This window comes from Myotis daubentonii, chromosome 17 (genome assembly GCF_963259705.1).
Source record: "Myotis daubentonii chromosome 17, mMyoDau2.1, whole genome shotgun sequence".
Classification (NCBI taxonomy): domain Eukaryota; kingdom Metazoa; phylum Chordata; class Mammalia; order Chiroptera; family Vespertilionidae; genus Myotis; species Myotis daubentonii.
Window position 1 is genome coordinate 52,147,501 of NC_081856.1, and position 10,414 is coordinate 52,157,914.

The window sequence follows — 10,414 nt, forward strand, 5'->3', positions numbered from 1 at the left end:
AGTTTCATGATTCTGAAAGGAATTTTTATTGAAGCTCTAATTGCAAAAAACACACAAACAAACACAAAACAAAAAAACAACACACAAACAAAACAAAAAACAAACTGAAGAATGCTTTGCTTGGATCAGCCCCGCATCTTTTGGGCCAATTTCTAGAAGGTAAAGTGCAAGAAATATATAATTAAATTCTACAAAAAACAACAACTCAAAATCCCAAAACTGATGAAAGTGTCATCGAGATTACGCGACAGAGCCCGTTTGGATGCTGCTATAATAAACCAGAGTGAGCACACTGCATTCCCAGCCCCGGAGCGAGCAGCCAGGATAGAGCCCGTTAATGTGAGTTACAGTCTCAGAGCCCCTCTTCCCCACGGTGTTAATGACCCTCTCTCTCTCCTGGGAGATTGCCATGGACCTCCGCCAAGGCGTCCGCTTCGGAGACGTGCAGTCCAGAGCAGGTGGACGGGAACAGGACAGAGTGGACGGGAAGGCCAGCTTGCCGATACCTAAGCCGGCCACCTCCCAACACTTGCAAAGAGGATCCCGGCTAGTCAGGAACTCAGACGTGGTTGGTAGAATCGTTGTGAGAACTTGGTAACAAGAAGCCGTATTCTGATCATCGAAGGGAGATGCGGCCTGCTGCTGCCTTCCTGGACCGTTTCCTGCCTCTGATCGTCCCCTCTCCTTTGCTTCCTTTGGTAATAACCTGCTGTCTCATCATTATAGCCTGATGACTGCCCACGAGTTGCACGTAGTACATAGGGCCTGGCTTTTTAACTCGGAGTTTGTGCTAGTGGTTATCCTTTATTTTGGCCTCCACGCTTAGCTTTCTGAGGCCTGTGGCACATGCACAGAGAGGGACTCAGGGAGGGGCCCATGGTCTCCTTGGGGCTTCCAAACACTTTCACTGGTTTTCCTATGAATTAATTTCTTATTTATTGATTTAGTCCACAACTATCATTACTTATTCTTGTGTGTGCTTGCACAATTCTAGGTAAAATAAATAAATAAATAAATAACCGAGCATGTCTTCAAGAAATTGAAATTCTGGTGAGAAAGTCCCCAAACAAATAATACTGACATAGAGCGAAATGATCCAGGTAAGAGACAGCACGTGATTAGTGTCTGTCTTGATGAAGAGCTGGCTGCCATGCCCTGGGGTGAAGTCTTAGCAGATTTCTTTGGAAAAGAGCAATATTAGAAGTCGTAGAACCTTTCCACACAGAGCAGGTACTGGCTGAAATGCGGTCCCCAAAATTCATGCGTTGAAATCATAACACCCAGCGCCTCAGAATGTGACTGTGTTTAGAGATTCATTCTTTAGGGGGATAATTAAGTTAAAAGGCCATCTTTAGGGTGAACTCTCATAAAATATGCGTGGTGTCTTACCAGAAGGGGGAATGCGGAAGGAAGACTGTGGGGAAGGAAGACCACTGAAGACACAGTGAGAAGATGGACATTTACAAGCCAAGGAGAGATGACTCAGCAGAAACCAATCCTACAGACTTCTTCAGATGTTAAACCAGATGTGATCTGTTACTGAAGAATCTGGGTTTGCAGGATTTTGAAAGTTAAGGAAGGAAAGGAGGAAGGAAGGAAAATCCAATAAGAAATACATTTCAAAGCAGATGGTGACTTCCTTTATGCTATTTCTTGAAGCTTGCACATAAGATTTTGTAATCTAGAGAGTATTCAAATGACAAGGAAATATAAATTCCAATTCAATTTCTTCCTGAAATCCAATATACACTTGAATGAGCTGACTAAACCTTGAGTTCACTAAGTGGATTAACTGAATTATGTGGTTTCCATCAACAGTTTCTATACATTTATCTCTTGGGGTGTTTGAATGTATTGAGCCCTTTTACCAGAGGTCAAAATGGAGATGGCTTTGGTGCTCAATAATGAGCCACCTAGTTTAATTTGATTAATACGCTCTGAACCATGACTTCTGTGTCAGTGAAGCCTCTTCAGCATGTGGGAAAATGGGCAGGTCTATTGAAGACTCACTTACAGAGTCAGCTTGGAGATCGCCTTCTAAAAGGGCTAAGTTCTATCTTATAGGGTGCGGCACACACTTTAAAACATGTAATCCCGAGGAGAACCAAGATGGCGGCATAGGTTAACGCCGGAGTTTGCTGCTTTGAACAACTACTTCAAAAGTGAAACCAAAAAACGGAAGGGACATCACCCAGAACCACAGGAACGCTGGCTGAGTGGAAGTCCTACAACTAGGAGGAAAGAGAAACGCATACGGACACTCAGAGGAGGCGCAGTGCTGAAGTCAAATTCTGAGGTGCGGAGTGCGCAGAGCGGGCTGGCGGCGGAGGGCGAGGTTGTTGTTTTCAATCGGGAGGGAGTCGCAGACTCTGAGCACCAGATCCGGGTGAGTCTTTAGGGACCCAGACTCAAACGGGAGAAGCGGGACTGTCTGGCTTCGGTCAGAGTGAGTGCAGCTTTCTCTCCGAGCTTTGCAGCGGGTGCTGGGACTCAGAGAGGCAGAGCCCCTGGGGACAGGACTGAGAGCCGCCATAACTGCTCTCTCCAGCCCACCCTGTTGATCCTGTGCGACCCGCCCCGCCCAAGCCCTGCACAGAGGCATTTGCCGGATAGCCTCAGGCAAAGGCTAGATTAGCACCTCCCTACAGGACAGAAGTTCTCTCACTGCTGACACAGCTGATTCTCATAGCCACTTGGCCTGGAGGTCAAACCCTCCCTGGAATTAGCTACAACAATCAAGATTTAACTATAAGACTGGGAACAAAGACCACTAGGGGGTGCACCAAGGAAGCATAACAAAATGCGGAGACAAAGAAACAGGACAAAATTGTCAATGGAAGATATAGAGTTCAGAACCACACTTTTAAGGTCTCTCAAGAACTGTTTAGAAGCTGCCGATAAACTTAATGAGCTCTACACGAAAACTAATAAGACCCTCGATCTTATATTGGGGAACCAACTAGAAATTAAGCATACATGGACTGAAATAACGAATATTATACAGACGCCCGACAGCAGACCAGAGGAGCGCAAGAATCAAGTCAATGATTTGAAATGCGAGGAAGCAAAAAACATCCAACCGGAAAAGCAAAATGAAAAAAGAATCCAAAAATGCGAGGATAGTGTAAGGAGCCTCTGGGACAGCTTCAAGCGTACCAACATCAGAATTATAGGGGTGCCAGAAGATGAGAGAGAGCAAGATATTGAAAACCTATTTGAAGAAATAATGACAGAAAACTTCCCCCACCTGGTGAAAGAAATGGACTTACAGGTCCAAGAAGCGCGGAGAACCCCAAACAAAAGGAATCCAAAGAGGACCACACCAAGACACATCATAATTAAAATGCCAAGAGCAAAAGATAAAGAGAGAATCTTAAAAACAGCAAGAGAAAGAAACTCAGTTACCTACAAGGGAATAATACCCATACAACTGTCAGCTGATTTCTCAACAGAAACTTTGCAGGCCAGAAGGGAGTGGCAAGAAATATTCAAAGTGATGAATACCAAGAACCTACAACCAAGATTACTTTATCCAGCAAAGCTATCATTCAGAATTGAAGGTCAGATAAAGAGCTTCACAGATAAGAAAAAGCTAAAGGAGTTCATCACCACCAAACCAGGATTATATGAAATGCTGAAAGGTATCCTTTAAGAAGAGGAAGAGGAAGAAAAAGGTAAAGATACAAATTATGAACAACAAATATGCATCTATCAACAAGTGAATCTAAGAATCAAGTGAATAAATAATCTGATGAACAGAATGAACTGTTGATTATAATAGAATCAGGGACAAAGAAAGGGAATGGACTGACTATTCTTGGGGGGGAAAGGGGTGTGGGAGATGTGGGAAGAGACTGGACAAAAATCGTGCACCTATGGATGAGGATAGTGGGTGGGGAGTGAGGGCGGAGGGTGGGGCGGGAACTGGGAGGAGGGGAGTTATGGGGGGAAAAAAAAGAGGAACAAATGTAATAATCTGAACAATAAAGATTTAATTTAAAAAAAAACAAAGAAAAAAAAAACATGTAATCCCTATGCTACAGTGCTTTGTTCCTTATAGAGTGGGCGGGACTTGAAGAGGGATGTACTTGGGGCGGCTCCTCTCATTATTATACTGGTAACCCCCCCACCGGCTTTTCTGTTCTCATCCTGGCAGCATTCAGCTCTGCTCCTTTGAAGGCTCTAGCTCCCAAGGGGAATATCGGTCGCACGTGGCCTCCTTTTCTGAGCTTCTAATTTTCTTATTTACTTTTCCCTCAACCTGCAGGGTAGTGGGCCCTCTGTGTGTGTGTCCCACTTCCACTTGGCAGCCTCATGACGGATGAGGCCTGACAGAGTTGGTCATCATGGAGGCGACAGACACTTAACAAGAGTCCAAAGAGGACCTCAGAGCACAGGAAAATGGATTCTGATTTGCATGAAGGGCACAAAGTTATGCTACATATTGAATCTACAAACTTCAGGTAGAAGTGGGAAAATGAATAGTTCTTCTCTCCATGTGGTCTATATCTCACAGCATCAGGCCTGCTTGCCCTGCCTGCTGATTCTGCTCTCTTCCTTCCACTGTGGATAGGATGCACCATGACATCAGCCACGCAGTTCTGCTCCTGCCAGGTGATCTTTACCCGTTTGCAAGACCATCTGCAATTAGGACAGCGGACCAAAGTGTACACAGACAGAACTGGGTGCATAGAAAGATTGCTGTGGGCTTCACAGTTGTCTTCTTTTATCTGCTGCCGCCTCAAGAGGCTAGACGTCTGAGTCTGTCCAGGTTGGAGATGAGGATCTTGTGGAATAAGCCCAAGGACTGAGCTACTTGACACAACTCTCGTCAGGGCAAAGGGAGGCCTCTGCATCCCCCAGCTCTCTAGGGCAGTGATGGCGAACCTATGACACGCGTGTCAGAGGTGACACGCGAACTTATTTTTTTGGTTGATTTTTCTTTGTTAAATGGCATTTAAATATATAAAATAAATATCAAAAATATAAGTCTTTGTTTTACTATGGTTGCAAATATAAAAAAAATTTCTATATGTGACACGGCACCAGAGTTAGTTTAGGGTTTTTCAAAATGCTGGCACGCCGAGCTCAAAAGGTTCGCCATCACTGCTCTAGGGCCATGGCACAGATGAAAACACAGGGCTGCGTCCCCAGGTAAGAAAACTTGGGAAGAAGGAGAATCACGCCTATGTCCTTTCTGAATTTAACAACAACCAGGGAAGGAATCCGAGATGGAAACTCCTAACAAAGTCTCTTTGAAATGGATAACAAAGACCAACTCAGTGTCATGCTCAGGGCTAGGGCACTGATAGGACAAGATATAGTTCATTTTCTTTGTGCTCAAAGAACTGATAGGATAGTGTGCAAGTCAGGGTACAACACGATCGCCACAGCGTGATTGACAGCATGCTGCAGAAATGCAGGTGTAAGATCGATCATTTGTTACAGACATCTGCTATTTGCTGCTGTCCTCTCTCTCTTCCCTCTTCTTTTGGTGATAACACTTGGATTTTCCTTCAGGAATCCACAGCTCCTCCACTGCACGGGTTCACCCAAGTTCCTGGGTGAGTATGTGATTCAAGTGGTGCCAATGGGAGTTCATAGTAGGATCTGTCTGAGTTTTGGAAAAAAGAAGTCTTCTCCCCCACCCCACAGAGTTAATAAAGTTCTAAGGAAGTGCTGGTGGCCGGTCTCTCCGCCACACAGAAGGAGGCAACATCACACGTGGCCGCCACAGTGGAGAGCTGAGGCAACAGCTGGAAAGACTGTGCACAGAGAAGATGTCCCTGGAGCCCTTGGATCAGCCCTGACCAAAGTCAGACCTATCCCTGAAGTTTTCAGGTGTGAAAGCTAACAAACACTTTGTTGTTTACTTTTTGTTTGGTTTATTTATAACATTTTCATAAAGAGTATTGTGATCAATACATAATCTGAACACTAAAGACGTTGTCTTCAAACCTACTTAAGAATCATAATTAGTGAGAAAAGAGAAGTCAGATGGAATGTGGATGTCTGGTTCTTGTTCATGCAGGCTGACCTGAGTGTAGAGCACCATGTCTCTCAGGTCCAGGCCTATGCTTCCATAAAGCTTGGTCCTTTCCCTGTTACCTCTCTGCCTGCACTGTAGGAACATGCATGAGTCAGCCTTTGGCAGCGATGAGACATCTAGAACGGACCTGGGCAGCCCAGTTCTATAGGCTGAGGCCGTAGGTATTGGGGAAAGCCAAGTACAGATTAGAAAAGCTGCTCAATTGACCTGCCACTGACCAAAGACAGATGCGTGAGCTCCGCCAAGCTCAGCTGAGACCCGTAGAACTGCAGTGCTCAGCCACGGATCCCTGAGAAATAAAACAAAAACAAAAACTGCTCTTCGTTCAAGCCGGTGAGCTCGGAGGTGCTTTGTTATGCAGCAGTAGCTAACTGGTACACGCACAGTACAGCTCCCCAGTTTGCACAAGTGATACATCTGGGACTCAGGTTCTAGCCCAGTGGCACCAGAGCTCATGGTCTTTTACAACTCACGCCTGCCCTGCTTCTTTTCTGCTGAGCCCTTTATCCGTGGATTTCATAAACATAATCCTTCTGTGGAGAGAGAACTCTAAGGTTTACTCTCCTTTTCAATAGAGACTACCTCATTTCCTGTCAAATCATTTTCTTAACCTTGTCAGCACTTGTCACCTGTGCTTAGCATATCAAATGGCTCTGGATTACTCCTGCAGGTCAGAAACTAGCTTCCCTGGCACAAGTGCATTGTCAGGAGAGTTTATCTGTCAGGAGAGGTTAACTACAAGCTTCCAAAATACAAGGAGACATCTCTACTTAAAACAACATGTCCTTGCTCAAGAAACCCTTGGTCGACTCAGTGATATTTAGGCAACATGCTATTCTTTTAACTATTTGTTATACAGAGAGGGAAGACGGGTGGGAGAAAGAGAATTAAAAGTTTGGGAGTTCTGCCCTAGCCAGTTTGGCTCAGTGGATAGAGCATCCACCTGTGGACTGAAGGGTCCTGGGTTCAATTTCAGTCAAGGGCACGTACCTCAGTTGCAGGCTTCTCCCCACCCGGGGCCCTCTCTGGTCGGGCCTGTACAGGAGGTAACCAATCAATGTGTTTCTCTCACATTGATGTTTCCCTCTGTCTTCCGCTCTCTCTAAAACTCAATGGAAAAATATCCTTGGGTGAGGGTTAAAAAAAAAAGTCTGGGAATTCTTTCATTGTGCTAGTATTCCATGCATTATCTAGTTAATCCTCCCAAAAGCTTGATGATGTTTCTATTACCCATACATCTTAAGGATAAAACAAACTATCATTCGTATCTGATATAAAATGCTCAGCTTGCACATGAGTGAAGTTGGAATCGGAACTACAGGTCTTTACACCTCTCAGCAGCGTGCTGCTCCCATCTGCTCTGGTAGGTCTGACAGAACACGCACCACCCGTACAGGAGACGGCCTGACTGCCGGCTTAGGACCTCGCAACAGCCCAGTCCAGCCCTTTTCTTCGTTTGTTAAGAGAAAAAGGTCCCCAGAGTTGTTAGGCTCAGAAATAAATTACCTGGGGAATCACAATGATCATTTCCAAAGCTGTGTCTTCATACCCTCTAGGAATGCGAATGCAAATCTCATGGAGCAGAGCTGTTCCCATACCAAACATCGCTCTTTCTAGTTGCCTCTGAATGATGTCTCAGCACGTCTGTCAGAACAATTCCCTGCCCTGACTTCCTGTCCTGGGTCTGCACTGCACTGGGAGCCTGGGCTCAGGACTTCCACTCGGGTTCAAGGTCATATCCCCTGTGACCTCGGGAAATTGTTTGCTACTCAGTAGAACAGGGCTAGTCACATGAGCTCCTGAGCGGCGCTGCAGCTAAGAAAGTAAATAAGCACATGAGACTCAGTTTGGAGCGGAAAGTACGTGCTCAGTTAGGGCCACTTCGGCTCTTTAGAGAAAGAGTGAAGTAGCAGTGATTTTGGATGCGAACTCTGCCTTTTAGTTCCCACAGAGCACTCACACAACTCAGGTCCCTGCGTTGAGAGCTTGTCTTTGTTTGCAAGACGGGATTTTAAATTCTCCTCTACAGTTTTCTAAGCATTAGAAACAATACATTATGAGTTTAGCGCTCAGCTGGCCCAAAGTATGTGCTTTAAAAAAAAAAGTAACTCTTAGAATGAGAGCTCCCAGCATGGCGATCCCTCCATTTCTGAGTCTTGAGGCTGCAGACCCAGCGTTCCCTCCCGCAGAGAAGCTTCACTGGGGAAATCAGTGCTGCGCTCATTTGTAAACTCACCACAAAGCGCATGCAGGGCTGCCTGCGCGGCATTCGTCTTCAGAACAATTAAGCATGACGCTAAATCAGGGGAAAGTGCGTTTCTAAGCGTATCTACAGTGTAATGAACATCTGCACCTCCGGGGAACCGTTTATATTCCTGTGCGGAGCGCGACACGCTGGTGATTGGCTTCTCTCCGCGCCTTACCTAATATTTCTTTATTATTTGGTAAATTTTTCTTTTTCAAAACCAGGCCAGCTCTGGCAGGAGTCTTCTCCGCTCTACCGCCTAAGTATTTCGTTTCATAAAAGAAGACGGAGGAGTGGAGAGATTAGGCTATCATCCCACCGAATGCTTCAGAGCTAGCTCAGAACCTGGGAGGAGGGACCCTCCTGAGAACCTCTGAGGAGGGTCCCTCCCCTCCCATCACGCGCTTCACTGAAAACTGGGATCCCAGGTTTGCAGGGGACCAAGAATGGATCTGGTGCCCGTACCCCACACCCTTTAGATGACCTGCTCTCACTCACTGATTCCCACAACAGCGCACAGCACGGCCCGGGCGGACATGGCGAGTGGCTTGTCTTTCCACCCTCAATGCCCTTCCTCTCTCTCTGCGTCTCAAGCCTTAACGGAGGCTTGGAAAGATTCTTCTATTAAAGCAAGAAAGCTATTGCAACCAGATGTTTTTTGCTTTTGTTTTATGAAGATTCTCCCCCCTGAATTTTACTAGTTATGCTTGCATGTCTATTAAACTTGGAAAATGTTCTATCACAGCAATTGTAGAAGTAGACTTTCTTATTTTTACACCTGGACGTCCACTTCTCGCAGCATCTTAGCAATGAAGCAGTGAAACACCGTGTAAAACAGGGTCCCTCCTCGACTTGTGTTAGTAACTGGAGGCTCCCTGGCAGCTCATTCCTTGTGGGGCGCATTCCTCTACTGAAGACACGCAATAGGAAAAACAAAGAAAGAGATCGAAACCCGCCAGAAACTGCGAGAGACATGACTTCTGCGGAAGGGAAAACAAGAGAAAGAATGGACCTGGGAGCCAAGTGATTCTTTAGACACAAAACAACCCTGAGGATTATCCTAGTCACAGTCGCACTCCTGGGTGTGGAGTGGCTCCATGGCATTCTCATTTTGAACATGGTGGCTCCACACTCACACATGCAGTTCATGCATTTCTAACTCCAGGCTGACAACAACTAATCCACAGCAACATTTCTGCAAACACCAGGCCCTTTTTTGTGCTTTCATCTCCAAGTTAGTGAGTTTACTGTGTGGTTTCTTAATTATAAATTGGTTAATCAATACAATTACTTTCTAAAGTAGATGGGCATTATTGGATTTGCTTAAAGTGTTTGTATTGGTTTTGAGCCCTAAAATTTCACTTTTCTGTAGAGGAGCCTCCTGGTTCTTCTTATATAAACTGCAACAGTAGGGAAAGAAACCATGTTTGAAGTCTAGACTTGGATTCCATTAGATCTGTGACCTACAGGGTGTACGCCATAGCACAGCTTCCTTAGTTACTAGGAGCTTCATTTTCCCCATCTATAAACTACCGATTGTGGAGAAGATTCAATAAAACTACCTACCTGAGATAAAATGTGCAGTGCTACAGAATCCAGGATATGCATAACCACTATCTTTCCAGCGTCCCAGAGAGGTCGAGAATAAGTCAACAATTAAAAAAGGACTTCACTGAGCAGCTGCTCAGCACTTCCTGGACCACCCTGTAGAGCATGCCAGCACTTCCTGGACCATCTTCTAGAGCAGTGGTTCTCAACCTTCCTAATGCCGCGACCCTGTAATACAGTTCCTCATGTTGTGGTGACCCCCAACCATAAAATTATTTTCATTGCTACTTCATAACTGTAATTTTGCTACTGTTATGAATTGTAATGTAAATATCTGATATGCAGGATGTATTTTCACTGTTACAAATTGAACATAATTAAAGCATAGTGATTAATCACAAAAACAATATGTAATTATATATGTGTTTTCCAATGGTCTTAGGTGACCCACAAAGGGGTCGCGACCCACAGGTTGAGAACCGCTGTTCTAGACCATGCCAGCACTTCCTGGACCATCTTTAGAGCATGCCAGCACTTCCTGAAGCATCTTCTAGAGTAGTGGTTCTCAACCT

General features: G+C 45.2%; 1 protein-coding gene across 1 annotated transcript in view; it reads left to right on the top strand.

Moving 5' to 3' along the window:
• Positions 1-10,122, top strand: part of CCN4 (cellular communication network factor 4) — a 967,918-nt gene extending 957,796 nt beyond the window's left edge. The window contains exon 6 of the transcript XR_009449612.1: positions 10,082-10,122. The gene's annotated coding sequence lies outside the window, so the exon portion shown is untranslated. The remainder of the gene's footprint in view (positions 1-10,081) is intronic.
• The last annotated feature ends 292 nt before the right edge of the window (positions 10,123-10,414 follow it).